Genomic DNA, 17238 nt, shown 5'->3' on the forward strand with positions numbered 1-17238 from the left:
ATCACGTAAAGGCATCCAGGGGAAGACGTAAGAAGTGTCCGTATAGTCATAGCAACGACAGTGCCCGTTTAAATGACTTCAGAAAAGTGGCCAACGTTTCTCAAATCTGACTCCATGTCAGGGAAATTGCTGTAGAATGGGCTCTGTTCCACTTAGAGACAAAATTTCAACTCCTATAGAAACTATAGACTGTTTTCTATCCAATAATAATAATAATATGCATATTGTACGATCAAGGATTTTGTGGGAAGCCGTTTAAAAAATTAGCCACATTAGCATAAATAGTCTAAACAGCGCCCCCATCCCCAACAGGTTAACGTCTAGTGATATAGTCCTACTGTTTAACGTCTAGTGATGTAGTCCTACTGTTTGACGTCTAGTGATGTAGGCCTACTGTTTAATGTCTAGTGATATAGTCCTACTGTTTAACGTCTAGTGATATAGGTCTACTGTTTAACATCTAGTGATATAGTTCTACTGTTTAACGTCTAGTGATATAGTCCTACTGTTTAACGTCTAGTGATGTAGTCCTACTGTTTGACGTCTAGTGATGTAGGCCTACTGTTTAACGTCTAGTGATGAAGTACTACTGTTTAACGTCTAGTGATGCAGTCCTACTGTTTAACGTCTAGTGATATAGTCCTACTGTTTAACGTCTAGTGATATAGTCCTACTGTTTAACGTCTAGTGATATAGTCCTACTGTTTAACGTCTAGTGATGTAGTCCTACTGTTTAACGTCTAGTGATATAGTCCTACTGTTTAACGTCTAGTGATATAGGTCTACTGTTTAACGCCTAGTGATATAGTCCTACTGTTTAACGTCTAGTGATGTAGGCCTACTGTTTAACGTCTAGTGATATAGGTCTACTGTTTAACGTCTAGCAATATAGTTCTACTGTTTAACGTCTAGTGATATAGGTCTACTGTTTAACGTCTAGTTATATAGGACTACTGTTTAACGTCTAGTGATGTAGTCCTACTATTTAACGTCTAGTGATATAGTCCTACTGTTTAACGTCTAGTGATATAGTCCTACTGTTTAACGTCTAGTGATGTAGTCCTACTGTTTAACGTCTAGTGATATAGTCCTACTGTTTAACGTCTAGTGATATAGTCCTACTGTTTAACGTCTAGTGATGTAGTCCTACTGTTTAACGTCTAGTGATATATTCCTACTGTTTAACGTCTAGTGATATAGTCCTACTGTTTATCGTCTAGTGATGTAGTCCTACTGTTTAACGTCTAGTGATATAGGTCTACTGTTTAACGTCTAGTGATATAGTCCTACTGTTTAACGTCTAGTGATATAGTCCTACTGTTTATCGTCTAGTGATGTAGTCCTACTGTTTAACGTCTAGTGATATAGTCCTACTGTTTAACGTCTAGTGATGTAGTCCTACTGTTTAACGTCTAGTGATATAGGTCTACTGTTTAACGTCTAGTGATATAGTCCTACTGTTTAACGTCTAGTGATATAGTCCTACTGTTTAACGTCTAGTGATAAAGGTCTACTGTTTAACATCTAGTAATATAGGTCTACTGTTTAACGTCTACTGATGTAGTCCTACTGTTTAACGTCTAGTGATGTAGTCCTACTGTTTAATGTCTAGTGATGTAGTACTACTGTTTAACGTCTAGTGATTTAGGTCTACTGTTTAACGTCTAGTGATATAGGTCTACTGTTTAACGCCTAGTGATATAGTCCTACTGTTTAACGTCTAGTGATGTAGGCCTACTGTTTAACGTCTGGTGATATAGGTCTACTGTTTAACGTCTAGCAATATAGTTCTACTGTTTAACGTCTAGTGATATAGGTCTACTGTTTAACGTCTAGTTATATAGGACTACTGTTTAACGTCTAGTGATGTAGTCCTACTATTTAACGTCTAGTGATATAGTCCTACTGTTTAACGTCTAGTGATATAGTCCTACTGTTTAACGTCTAGTGATGTAGTCCTACTGTTTAACGTCTAGTGATATAGTCCTACTGTTTAACGTCTAGTGATATAGTCCTACTGTTTAACGTCTAGTGATGTAGTCCTACTGTTTAACGTCTAGTGATATATTCCTACTGTTTAACGTCTAGTGATATAGTCCTACTGTTTATCGTCTAGTGATGTAGTCCTACTGTTTAACGTCTAGTGATATAGGTCTACTGTTTAACGTCTAGTGATATAGTCCTACTGTTTAACGTCTAGTGATATAGTCCTACTGTTTATCGTCTAGTGATGTAGTCCTACTGTTTAACGTCTAGTGATATAGTCCTACTGTTTAACGTCTAGTGATGTAGTCCTACTGTTTAACGTCTAGTGATATAGGTCTACTGTTTAACGTCTAGTGATATAGTCCTACTGTTTAACGTCTAGTGATGTAGGCCTACTGTTTAACGTCTAGTGATATAGGTCTACTGTTTAACGTCTAGTGATATAGTCCTACTGTTTAACGTCTAGTGATAAAGGTCTACTGTTTAACATCTAGTAATATAGGTCTACTGTTTAACGTCTAGTGATATAGGTCTACTGTTTAACGTCTACTGATGTAGTCCTACTGTTTAACGTCTAGTGATGTAGTCCTACTGTTTAATGTCTAGTGATGTAGTACTACTGTTTAACGTCTAGTGATATAGGTCTACTGTTTAACGTCTAGTGATATAGGTCTACTGTTTAACGTCTAGTGATATAGTCCTACTGTTTAACGTCTAGTGATGTAGTCCTACTGTTTGACGTCTAGTGATGTAGGCCTACTGTTTAACGTCTAGTGATGAAGTACTACTGTTTAACGTCTAGTGATATAGGTCTACTGTTTAACATCTAGTGATATAGGTCTACTGTTTAACGTCTAGTGATATAGTCCTACTGTTTAACGTCTAGTGATGTAGTCCTACTGTTTGACGTCTAGTGATGTAGGCCTACTGTTTAACGTCTAGTGATGAAGTACTACTGTTTAACGTCTAGTGATGTAGTCCTACTGTTTAACGTCTAGTGATATAGTCCTACTGTTTAACGTCTAGTGATATAGTCCTACTGTTTAACGTCTAGTGATATAGTCCTACTGTTTAACGTCTAGTGATGTAGTCCTACTGTTTAACGTCTAGTGATATAGTCCTACTGTTTAACGTCTAGTGATATAGGTCTACTGTTTAACGTCTAGTGATATAGTCCTACTGTTTAACGTCTAGTGATGTAGGCCTACTGTTTAACGTCTAGTGATATAGGTCTACTGTTTAACGTCTAGCAATATAGTTCTACTGTTTAACGTCTAGTGATATAGGTCTACTGTTTAACGTCTAGTTATATAGGACTACTGTTTAACGTCTAGTGATGTAGTCCTACTATTTAACGTCTACTGATATAGTCCTACTGTTTAACGTCTAGTAAAATAGTCCTACTGTTTAACGTCTATTGATGTAGTCCTACTGTTTAACGTCTAGTGATATAGTCCTACTGTTTAACGTCTAGTGATATAGTCCTACTGTTTAACTTCTAGTGATGTAGTCCTACTGTTTAACGTCTAGTGATATAGTCCTACTGTTTAACGTCTAGTGATGTAGTCCTACTGTTTAACGTCTAGTGATATATTCCTACTGTTTAACGTCTAGTGATGTAGGCCTACTGTTTAACGTCTAGTGATGTAGTACTACTGTTTAACGTCTAGTGATATAGGTCTACTGTTTAACGTCTAGTGATATAGGTCTACTGTTTAACGTCTAGTGATATAGTCCTACTGTTTAACGTCTAGTGATGTAGTCCTACTGTTTGACGTCTAGTGATGTAGGCCTACTGTTTAACGTCTAGTGATGAAGTACTACTGTTTAACGTCTAGTGATATAGGCCTACTGTTTAATGTCTAGTGATATAGTCCTACTGTTTAACGTCTAGTGATATAGGTCTACTGTTTAACATCTAGTGATATAGTTCTACTGTTTAACGTCTAGTGATATAGTCCTACTGTTTAACGTCTAGTGATGTAGTCCTACTGTTTGACGTCTAGTGATGTAGGCCTACTGTTTAACGTCTAGTGATGAAGTACTACTGTTTAACGTCTAGTGATGTAGTCCTACTGTTTAACGTCTAGTGATATAGTCCTACTGTTTAACGTCTAGTGATATAGTCCTACTGTTTAACGTCTAGTGATATAGTCCTACTGTTTAACGTCTAGTGATGTAGTCCTACTGTTTAACGTCTAGTGATATAGTCCTACTGTTTAACGTCTAGTGATATAGGTCTACTGTTTAACGTCTAGTGATATAGTCCTACTGTTTAACGTCTAGTGATGTAGGCCTACTGTTTAACGTCTAGTGATATAGGTCTACTGTTTAACGTCTAGCAATATAGTTCTACTGTTTAACGTCTAGTGATATAGGTCTACTGTTTAACGTCTAGTTATATAGGACTACTGTTTAACGTCTAGTGATGTAGTCCTACTATTTAACGTCTAGTGATATAGTCCTACTGTTTAACGTCTAGTGATATAGTCCTACTGTTTAACGTCTAGTGATGTAGTCCTACTGTTTAACGTCTAGTGATATAGTCCTACTGTTTAACGTCTAGTGATATAGTCCTACTGTTTAACGTCTAGTGATGTAGTCCTACTGTTTAACGTCTAGTGATATAGTCCTACTGTTTAACGTCTAGTGATGTAGGTCTACTGTTTAAAGTCTAGTGATATAGTCCTACTGTTTAACGTCTAGTGATATAGTCCTACTGTTTAACGTCTAGTGATGTAGTCCTACTGTTTAACGTCTAGTGATATAGGTCTACTGTTTAACGTCTAGTGATATAGTCCTACTGTTTAACGTCTAGTGATATAGTCCTACTGTTTAACGTCTAGTGATGTAGTCCTACTGTTTAACGTCTAGTGATGTAGTCCTACTGTTTAACGTCTAGTGATATAGGCCTACTGTTTAACGTCTAGTGATGTAGGTCTACTGTTTAACGTCTAGTGATGTAGGTCTACTGTTTAACGTCTAGTGATGTAGGCCTACTGTTTAACGTCTAGTGATATAGGTCTACTGTTTAACGTCTAGTGATATAGTTCTACTGTTTAACGTCTAATGATGTAGTCCTACTGTTTAACGTCTAGTGATGCAGTCCTACTGTTTAACGTCTAGTGATATAGTTCTACTGTTTAACGTCTAGCGATATAGTCCTACTGTTTAACGTCTAGTGATGTAGTCCTACTGTTTAACGTCTAATGATGTAGTCCTACTGTTTAACGTCTAGTGATGCAGTCCTACTGTTTAACGTCTAGTGATATAGTTCTACTGTTTAACGTCTAGTGATGTAGTCCTACTGTTTAACGTCTAGTGATATAGGTCTACTGTTTAACGTCTAGTGATGTAGGCCTACTGTTTAACGTCTAGTGATATAGGTCTACTGTTTAACGTCTAGTGATATAGTTCTACTGTTTAACGTCTAGTGATATAGACCTAATGTTTAACGTCTAGTGATGTAGGTCTACTGTTTAACATCTAGTGATATAGTCCTACTGTTTAACGTCTAGTGATGTAGTCCTACTGTTTAACGTCTAGTGATATAGTCCTACTGTTTAACGTCTAGTGATATAGGCCTACTGTTTAACGTCTAGTGATGTAGGTCTACTGTTTAACGTCTAGTGATGTAGGCCTACTGTTTAACGTCTAGTGATATAGGTTTACTGTTTAACGTCTAGTGATATAGTTCTACTGTTTAACGTCTAATGATGTAGTCCTACTGTTTAACGTCTAGTGATGCAGTCCTACTGTTTAACGTCTAGTGATATAGGTCTACTGTTTAACGTCTAGTGATGTAGGCCTACTGTTTAACGTCTAGTGATATAGGTTTACTGTTTAACGTCTAGTGATATAGTTCTACTGTTTAACGTCTAATGATGTAGTCCTACTGTTTAACGTCTAGTGATGCAGTCCTACTGTTTAACGTCTAGTGATATAGGTCTACTGTTTAACGTCTAGTGATGTAGTCCTACTGTTTAACGTCTAGTGATATAGGCCTACTGTTTAACGTCTAGTGATATAGTCCTACTGTTTAACGTCCAGTGATGTAGGTCTACTGTTTAACGTCTAGTGATGTAGGCCTACTGTTTAACGTCTAGTGATATAGGTCTACTGTTTAACGTCTAGTGATATAGTTCTACTGTTTAACGTCTAATGATGTAGTCCTACTGTTTAACGTCTAGTGATGCAGTCCTACTGTTTAACGTCTAGTGATATAGTTCTACTGTTTAACGTCTAGTGATATAGTTCTACTGTTTAACGTCTAGTGATGTAGTCCTACTGTTTAACGTCTAGTGATATAGGCCTACTGTTTAACGTCTAGTGATGTAGGTCTACTGTTTAACGTCTAGTGATGTAGGCCTACTGTTTAACGTCTAGTGATATAGGTTTACTGTTTAACGTCTAGTGATATAGTTCTACTGTTTAACGTCTAATGATGTAGTCCTACTGTTTAACGTCTAGTGATGCAGTCCTACTGTTTAACGTCTAGTGATATAGGTCTACTGTTTAACGTCTAGTGATATAGGCCTACTGTTTAACGTCTAGTGATGTAGTCCTACTGTTTAACGTCTAGTGATATAGGCCTACTGTTTAACGTCTAGTGATATAGTCCTACTGTTTAACGTCTAGTGATGTAGGTCTACTGTTTAACGTCTAGTGATGTAGGCCTACTGTTTAACGTCTAGTGATATAGGTCTACTGTTTAACGTCTAGTGATATAGGTCTACTGTTTAACGTCTAGTGATATAGTCCTACTGTTTAACGTCTAGTGATATAGTCCTACTGTTTAACGTCTAGTGATATAGGCCTACTGTTTAACGTCTAGTGATATAGTCCTACTGTTTAACGTCTAGTGATGTAGGTCTACTGTTTAACGTCTAGTGATGTAGGCCTACTGTTTAACGTCTAGTGATATAGGTCTACTGTTTAACGTCTAGTGATATAGTTCTACTGTTTAACGTCTAATGATGTAGTCCTACTGTTTAACGTCTAGTGATGCAGTCCTACTGTTTAACGTCTAGTGATATAGTCCTACTGTTTAACGTCTAGTGATGTAGGCCTACTGTTTAACGTCTAGTGATGTAGTCCTACTGTTTAACGTCTAGTGATATAGTCCTAATGTTTAACGTCTAGTGATGTAGGTCTACTGTTTAACGTCTAGTGATATAGTCCTACTGTTTAACGTCTAGTGATGTAGTCCTACTGTTTAACGTCTAGTGATGTAGTCCTACTGTTTAACGTCTAGTGATATAGTCCTACTGTTTAACGTCTAGTGATATAGTCCTACTGTTTAACTTCTAGTGATATATTCCTACTGTTTAACGTCTAGTGATATAGGCCTACTGTTTAACGTCTAGTGATGTAGGTCTACTGTTTAACGTCTAGTGATGTAGGCCTACTGTTTAACGTCTAGTGATATAGGTTTACTGTTTAACGTCTAGTGATATAGTTCTACTGTTTAACGTCTAATGATGTTGTCCTAATGTTTAACGTCTAGTGATGCAGTCCTACTGTTTAACGTCTAGTGATGTAGTCCTACTGTTTAACGTCTAGTGATATATTCCTACTGTTTAACGTCTAGTGATATAGTCCTACTGTTTATCGTCTAGTGATGTAGTCCTACTGTTTAACGTCTAGTGATATAGGTCTACTGTTTAACGTCTACTGATATAGTCCTACTGTTTAACGTCTAGTGATATAGTCCTACTGTTTATCGTCTAGTGATGTAGTCCTACTGTTTAACGTCTAGTGATATAGTCCTACTGTTTATCGTCTAGTGATGTAGTCCTACTGTTTAACGTCTAGTGATATAGTCCTACTGTTTAACGTCTAGTGATGTAGTCCTACTGTTTAACGTCTAGTGATATAGGTCTACTGTTTAACGTCTAGTGATATAGTCCTACTGTTTAACGTCTAGTGATGTAGGCCTACTGTTTAACGTCTAGTGATATAGGTCTACTGTTTAACGTCTAGTGATATAGTCCTACTGTTTAACGTCTAGTGATATAGGTCTACTGTTTAACATCTAGTAATATAGGTCTACTGTTTAACGTCTAGTGATATAGGTCTACTGTTTAACGTCTACTGATGTAGTCCTACTGTTTAACGTCTAGTGATGTAGTCCTACTGTTTAACGTCTAGTGATATATTCCTACTGTTTAACGTCTAGTGATGTAGGCCTACTGTTTAACGTCTAGTGATGTAGTACTACTGTTTAACGTCTAGTGATATAGGTCTACTGTTTAACGTCTAGTGATATAGGTCTACTGTTTAACGTCTAGTGATATAGTCCTACTGTTTGACGTCTAGTGATGTAGGCCTACTGTTTAACGTCTAGTGATGAAGTACTACTGTTTAACGTCTAGTGATGTAGTCCTACTGTTTAACGTCTAGTGATATAGTCCTACTGTTTAACGTCTAGTGATATAGTCCTACTGTTTAACGTCTAGTGATATAGTCCTACTGTTTAACGTCTAGTGATGTAGTCCTACTGTTTAACGTCTAGTGATATAGTCCTACTGTTTAACGTCTAGTGATATAGGTCTACTGTTTAACGTCTAGTGATATAGTCCTACTGTTTAACGTCTAGTGATGTAGGCCTACTGTTTAACGTCTAGTGATATAGGTCTACTGTTTAACGTCTAGCAATATAGTTCTACTGTTTAACGTCTAGTGATATAGGTCTACTGTTTAACGTCTAGTTATATAGGACTACTGTTTAACGTCTAGTGATGTAGTCCTACTATTTAACATCTACTGATATAGTCCTACTGTTTAACGTCTAGTGATATAGTCCTACTGTTTAACGTCTAGTGATGTAGTCCTACTGTTTAACGTCTAGTGATATAGTCCTACTGTTTAACGTCTAGTGATATAGTCCTACTGTTTAACTTCTAGTGATGTAGTCCTACTGTTTAACGTCTAGTGATATAGTCCTACTGTTTAACGTCTAGTGATGTGGTCCTACTGTTTAACGTCTAGTGATATATTCCTACTGTTTAACGTCTAGTGATGTAGGCCTACTGTTTAACGTCTAGTGATGTAGTACTACTGTTTAACATCTAGTGATATAGGTCTACTGTTTAACGTCTAGTGATATAGTCCTACTGTTTAACGTCTAGTGATGTAGTCCTACTGTTTGACGTCTAGTGATGTAGGCCTACTGTTTAACGTCTAGTGATGAAGTACTACTGTTTAACGTCTAGTGATATAGGCCTACTGTTTAATGTCTAGTGATATAGTCCTACTGTTTAACGTCTAGTGATATAGGTCTACTGTTTAACATCTAGTGATATAGTTCTACTGTTTAACGTCTAGTGATATAGTCCTACTGTTTAACGTCTAGTGATGTAGTCCTACTGTTTGACGTCTAGTGATGTAGGCCTACTGTTTAACGTCTAGTGATGTAGTCCTACTGTTTAACGTCTAGTGATATAGTCCTACTGTTTAACGTCTAGTGATATAGTCCTACTGTTTAACGTCTAGGGATATAGTCCTACTGTTTAGCGTCTAGTGATGTAGTCCTACTGTTTAACGTCTAGTGATATAGTCCTACTGTTTAACGTCTAGTGATATAGGTCTACTGTTTAACGTCTAGTGATATAGTCCTACTGTTTAACGTCTAGTGATGTAGGCCTACTGTTTAACGTCTAGTGATATAGGTCTACTGTTTAACGTCTAGCAATATAGTGCTACTGTTTAACGTCTAGTGATATAGGTCTACTGTTCAACGTCTAGTTATATAGGACTACTGTTTAACGTCTAGTGATGTAGTCCTACTATTTAACGTCTAGTGATATAGTCCTACTGTTTAACGTCTAGTGATATAGTCCTACTGTTTAACGTCTAGTGATGTAGTCCTACTGTTTAACGTCTAGTGATATAGTCCTACTGTTTAACGTCTAGTGATATAGTCCTACTGTTTAACGTCTAGTGATGTAGTCCTACTGTTTAACGTCTAGTGATATAGTCCTACTGTTTAACGTCTAGTGATGTAGGTCTACTGTTTAAAGTCTAGTGATATAGTCCTACTGTTTAACGTCTAGTGATATAGTCCTACTGTTTAACGTCTAGTGATGTAGTCCTACTGTTTAACGTCTAGTGATATAGGTCTACTGTTTAACGTCTAGTGATATAGTCCTACTGTTTAACGTCTAGTGATATAGTCCTACTGTTTAACGTCTAGTGATGTAGTCCTACTGTTTAACGTCTAGTGATGTAGTCCTACTGTTTAACGTCTAGTGATATAGGCCTACTGTTTAACGTCTAGTGATATAGTCCTACTGTTTAACGTCCAGTGATGTAGGTCTACTGTTTAACGTCTAGTGATGTAGGCCTACTGTTTAACGTCTAGTGATATAGGTCTACTGTTTAACGTCTAGTGATATAGTTCTACTGTTTAACGTCTAATGATGTAGTCCTACTGTTTAACGTCTAGTGATGCAGTCCTACTGTTTAACGTCTAGTGATATAGTTCTACTGTTTAACGTCTAGTGATATAGTCCTACTGTTTAACGTCTAGTGATGTAGTCCTACTGTTTAACGTCTAGTGATATAGTCCTAATGTTTAACGTCTAGTAATGTAGGTCTACTGTTTAACGTCTAGTGATATAGTCCTACTGTTTAACGTCTAGTGATGTAGTCCTACTGTTTAACGTCTAGTGATATAGTCCTACTGTTTAACGTCTAGTGATATAGGCCTACTGTTTAACGTCTAGTGATGTAGGTCTACTGTTTAACGTCTAGTGATGTAGGCCTACTGTTTAACGTCTAGTGATATAGGTTTACTGTTTAACGTCCAGTGATGTAGGTCTACTGTTTAACGTCTAGTGATGTAGGCCTACTGTTTAACGTCTAGTGATATAGGTCTACTGTTTAACGTCTAGTGATATAGTTCTACTGTTTAACTTCTAATGATGTAGTCCTACTGTTTAACGTCTAGTGATGCAGTCCTACTGTTTAACGTCTAGTGATATAGTTCTACTGTTTAACGTCTTTTGATATAGTTCTACTGTTTAACCTGTCTAGGATCAGCGTGGCGCTAGCGGCACCCCCCCCCCCCCCCACTGAAAAACCAGTGCCGCGAAATTCAAAAAAAATATATTTTTAAAATATTTAACTTTCACACATTAACGTCTAGTGATGTAGTCCTACTGTTTAACGTCTAGTGATATAGTCCTAATGTTTAACGTCTAGTGATGTAGGTCTACTGTTTAACGTCTAGTGATATAGTCCTACTGTTTAACGTCTAGTGATGTAGTCCTACTGTTTAACGTCTAGTGATATAGTCCTACTGTTTAACGTCTAGTGATATAGGCCTACTGTTTAACGTCTAGTGATGTAGGTCTACTGTTTAACGTCTAGTGATGTAGGCCTACTGTTTAACGTCTAGTGATATAGGTTTACTGTTTAACGTCTAGTGATATAGTTCTACTGTTTAACGTCTAATGATGTAGTCCTACTGTTTAACGTCTAGTGATGCAGTCCTACTGTTTAACGTCTAGTGATATAGGTCTACTGTTTAACGTCTAGTGATATAGGCCTACTGTTTAACGTCTAGTGATGTAGTCCTACTGTTTAACGTCTAGTGATATAGGCCTACTGTTTAACGTCTAGTGATATAGTCCTACTGTTTAACGTCTAGTGATGTAGGTCTACTGTTTAACGTCTAGTGATGTAGGCCTACTGTTTAACGTCTAGTGATATAGGTCTACTGTTTAACGTCTAGTGATATAGTTCTACTGTTTAACGTCTAATGATGTAGTCCTACTGTTTAACGTCTAGTGATGCAGTCCTACTGTTTAACGTCTAGTGATATAGTCCTACTGTTTAACGTCTAGTGATATAGTCCTACTGTTTAACGTCTAGTGATGTAGTCCTACTGTTTAACGTCTAGTGATATAGTCCTAATGTTTAACGTCTAGTGATGTAGGTCTACTGTTTAACGTCTAGTGATATAGTCCTACTGTTTAACGTCTAGTGATGTAGTCCTACTGTTTAACGTCTAGTGATGTAGTCCTACTGTTTAACGTCTAGTGATATAGTCCTACTGTTTAACGTCTAGTGATATAGTCCTACTGTTTAACTTCTAGTGATATAGTCCTACTGTTTAACGTCTAGTGATATAGGCCTACTGTTTAACGTCTAGTGATGTAGGTCTACTGTTTAACGTCTAGTGATGTAGGCCTACTGTTTAACGTCTAGTGATATAGGTTTACTGTTTAACGTCTAGTGATATAGTTCTACTGTTTAACGTCTAATGATGTAGTCCTAATGTTTAACGTCTAGTGATGCAGTCCTACTGTTTAACGTCTAGTGATGTAGTCCTACTGTTTAACGTCTAGTGATATATTCCTACTGTTTAACGTCTAGTGATATAGTCCTACTGTTTATCGTCTAGTGATGTAGTACTACTGTTTAACGTCTAGTGATATAGGTCTACTGTTTAACGTCTAGTGATATAGTCCTACTGTTTAACGTCTAGTGATATAGTCCTACTGTTTATCGTCTAGTGATGTAGTCCTACTGTTTAACGTCTAGTGATATAGTCCTACTGTTTAACGTCTAGTGATGTAGTCCTACTGTTTAACGTCTAGTGATATAGGTCTACTGTTTAACGTCTAGTGATATAGTCCTACTGTTTAACGTCTAGTGATGTAGGCCTACTGTTTAACGTCTAGTGATATAGGTCTACTGTTTAACGTCTAGTGATATAGTCCTACTGTTTAACGTCTAGTGATATAGGTCTACTGTTTAACGTCTAGTGATATAGGTCTACTGTTTAACGTCTAGTAATATAGGTCTACTGTTTAACGTCTAGTGATGCAGTCCTACTGTTTAACGTCTAGTGATATAGTCCTACTGTTTAACGTCTAGTGATGTAGTCCTACTGTTTAACGTCTAGTGATGTAGTCCTACTGTTTAACGTCTAGTGATATAGTCCTACTGTTTAACGTCTAGTGATATAGTCCTACTGTTTAACTTCTAGTGATATAGTCCTACTGTTTAACATCTAGTGATATAGGCCTACTGTTTAACGTCTAGTGATGTAGGTCTACTGTTTAACGTCTAGTGATGTAGGCCTACTGTTTAACGTCTAGTGATATAGGTTTACTGTTTAACGTCTAGTGATATAGTTCTACTGTTTAACGTCTAATGATGTAGTCCTAATGTTTAACGTCTAGTGATGCAGTCCTACTGTTTAACGTCTAGTGATGTAGTCCTACTGTTTAACGTCTAGTGATATATTCCTACTGTTTAACGTCTAGTGATATAGTCCTACTGTTTATCGTCTAGTGATGTAGTACTACTGTTTAACGTCTAGTGATATAGGTCTACTGTTTAACGTCTAGTGATATAGTCCTACTGTTTAACGTCTAGTGATGTAGGTCTACTGTTTAACGTCTAGTGATATAGTCCTACTGTTTAACGTCTAGTGATGTAGTCCTACTGTTTAACGTCTAGTGATATAGTCCTACTGTTTAACGTCTAGTGATATAGGCCTACTGTTTAACGTCTAGTGATGTAGGTCTACTGTTTAACGTCTAGTGATGTAGGCCTACTTTTTAACGTCTAGTGATATAGGTTTACTGTTTAACGTCTAGTGATATAGTTCTACTGTTTAACGTCTAATGATGTAGTCCTACTGTTTAACGTCTAGTGATGCAGTCCTACTGTTTAACGTCTAGTGATATAGTCCTACTGTTTAACGTCTAGTGATGTAGGCCTACTGTTTAACGTCTAGTGATATAGGCCTACTGTTTAAGGTCTAGTGATATAGGTCTACTGTTTAACGTCTAGTGATGTAGTCCTACTGTTTAACGTCTAGTGATATAGGTCTACTGTTTAACGTCTAGTGATATAGTCCTACTGTTTAACGTTTAGTGATATAGTCCTACTGTTTAACGTCCAGTGATGTAGGTCTACTGTTTAACGTTTAGTGATATAGTCCTACTGTTTAACGTCCAGTGATGTAGGTCTACTGTTTAACGTCTAGTGATGTAGGCCTACTGTTTAACGTCTAGTGATATAGTCCTACTGTTTAACGTCTAGTGATATAGTTCTACTGTTTAACGTCTAATGATGTAGTCCTACTGTTTAACGTCTAGTGATATAGTCCTACTGTTTAACGTCTAGTGATGTAGTCCTACTGTTTAACGTCTAGTGATATAGTCCTAATGTTTAACGTCTAGTGATGTAGGTCTACTGTTTAACGTCTAGTGATATAGTCCTACTGTTTAACGTCTAGTGATGTAGGCCTACTGTTTAACGTCTAGTGATGAAGTACTACTGTTTAACGTCTAGTGATATAGGCCAACTGTTTAACGTCTAGTGATGTAGTACTACTGTTTAACGTCTAGTGATATAGGTCTACTGTTTAACGTCTAGTGATATAGTTCTACTGTTTAACGTCTAATGATGTAGTCCTACTGTTTAACGTCTAGTGATGCAGTCCTACTGTTTAACGTCTAGTGATATAGTCCTACTGTTTAACGTCTAGTGATATAGTCCTACTGTTTAACGTCTAGTGATGTAGTCCTACTGTTTAACGTCTAGTGATATAGTCCTAATGTTTAACGTCTAGTGATGTAGGTCTACTGTTTAACGTCTAGTGATATAGGCCTACTGTTTAACGTCTAGTGATGTAGGTCTACTGTTTAACGTCTAGTGATGTAGGCCTACTGTTTAACGTCTAGTGATATAGGTCTACTGTTTAACGTCTAATGATATAGTCCTACTGTTTAACGTCTAGTGATGCAGTCCTACTGTTTAACGTCTAGTGATATAGTCCTACTGTTTAACGTCTAGTGATATAGGTCTACTGTTTAACGTCTAGTGATATAGGTCTACTGTTTAACGTCTACTGATGTAGTCCTACTGTTTAACGTCTAGTGATGTAGTCCTACTTTTTAACGTCTAGTGATATATTCCTACTGTTTAACGTCTAGTGATGTAGGCCTACTGTTTAACGTCTAGTGATGTAGTCCTACTGTTTAACGTCTAGTGATATAGGTCTACTGTTTAACGTCTAGTGATATAGTTCTACTGTTTAACGTCTAATGATGTAGTCCTACTGTTTAACGTCTAGTGATGCAGTCCTACTGTTTAACGTCTAGTGATATAGTCCTACTGTTTAACGTCTAGTGATATAGTCCTACTGTTTAACGTCTAGTGATGCAGTCCTACTGTTTAACGTCTAGTGATATAGTCCTACTGTTTAACGTCTAGTGATATAGTCCTACTGTTTAACGTCTAGTGATGTAGTCCTACTGTTTAACGTCTAGTGATATAGTACTAATGTTTAACGTCTAGTGATGTAGGTCTACTGTTTAACGTCTAGTGATATAGTCCTACTGTTTAACGTCTAGTGATGTAGTCCTACTGTTTAACGTCTAGTGATGTAGTCCTACTGTTTAACGTCTAGTGATATAGTCCTACTGTTTAACGTCTAGTGATATAGGCCTACTGTTTAACGTCTAGTGATGTAGGTCTACTGTTTAACGTCTAGTGATGTAGGCCTACTGTTTAACGTCTAGTGATATAGGTTTACTGTTTAACGTCTAGTGATATAGTTCTACTGTTTAACGTCTAATGATGTAGTCCTACTGTTTAACGTCTAGTGATGCAGTCCTACTGTTTAACGTCTAGTGATATAGTCCTACTGTTTAACGTCTAGTGATGTAGGCCTACTGTTTAACGTCTAGTGATATAGGCCTACTGTTTAAGGTCTAGTGATATAGGTCTACTGTTTAACGTCTAGTGATGTAGTCCTACTGTTTAACGTCTAGTGATATAGGTCTACTGTTTAACGTCTAGTGATATAGTCCTACTGTTTAACGTTTAGTGATATAGTCCTACTGTTTAACGTCCAGTGATGTAGGTCTACTGTTTAACGTCTAGTGATGTAGGCCTACTGTTTAACGTCTAGTGATATAGGTCTACTGTTTAACGTCTAGTGATATAGTTCTACTGTTTAACGTCTAATGATGTAGTCCTACTGTTTAACGTCTAGTGATATAGTCCTACTGTTTAACGTCTAGTGATGTAGTCCTACTGTTTAACGTCTAGTGATATAGTCCTAATGTTTAACGTCTAGTGATGTAGGTCTACTGTTTAACGTCTAGTGATATAGTCCTACTGTTTAACGTCTAGTGATGTAGGCCTACTGTTTAACGTCTAGTGATGAAGTACTACTGTTTAACGTCTAGTGATATAGGCCAACTGTTTAACGTCTAGTGATGTAGGTCTACTGTTTAACGTCTAGTGATATAGGTCTACTGTTTAACGTCTAGTGATATAGTTCTACTGTTTAACGTCTAATGATGTAGTCCTACTGTTTAACGTCTAGTGATGCAGTCCTACTGTTTAACGTCTAGTGATATAGTCCTACTGTTTAACGTCTAGTGATATAGTCCTACTGTTTAACGTCTAGTGATGTAGTCCTACTGTTTAACGTCTAGTGATATAGTCCTAATGTTTAACGTCTAGTGATGTAGGTCTACTGTTTAACGTCTAGTGATATAGGCCTACTGTTTAACGTCTAGTGATGTAGGTCTACTGTTTAACGTCTAGTGATGTAGGCCTACTGTTTAACGTCTAGTGATATAGTCCTACTGTTTAACGTCTAGTGATATAGGCCTACTGTTTAACGTCTAGTGATGTAGGTCTACTGTTTAACGTCTAGTGATGTAGGCCTACTGTTTAACGTCTAGTGATATAGGTTTACTGTTTAACGTCTAGTGATATAGTTCTACTGTTTAACGTCTAATGATGTAGTCCTACTGTTTAACGTCTAGTGATGCAGTCCTACTGTTTAACGTCTAGTGATATAGTCCTACTGTTTAACGTCTAGTGATGTAGGCCTACTGTTTAACGTCTAGTGATATAGGCCTACTGTTTAAGGTCTAGTGATATAGGTCTACTGTTTAACGTCTAGTGATGTAGTCCTACTGTTTAACGTCTAGTGATATAGGTCTACTGTTTAACGTCTAGTGATATAGTCCTACTGTTTAACGTTTAGTGATATAGTCCTACTGTTTAACGTCCAGTGATGTAGGTCTACTGTTTAACGTCTAGTGATGTAGGCCTACTGTTTAACGTCTAGTGATATAGGTCTACTGTTTAACGTCTAGTGATATAGTTCTACTGTTTAACGTCTAATGATGTAGTCCTACTGTTTAACGTCTAGTGATATAGTCCTACTGTTTAACGTCTAGTGATGTAGTCCTACTGTTTAACGTCTAG

Source organism: Salvelinus fontinalis, unplaced genomic scaffold (genome assembly GCF_029448725.1).
Source record: "Salvelinus fontinalis isolate EN_2023a unplaced genomic scaffold, ASM2944872v1 scaffold_0089, whole genome shotgun sequence".
Classification (NCBI taxonomy): domain Eukaryota; kingdom Metazoa; phylum Chordata; class Actinopteri; order Salmoniformes; family Salmonidae; genus Salvelinus; species Salvelinus fontinalis.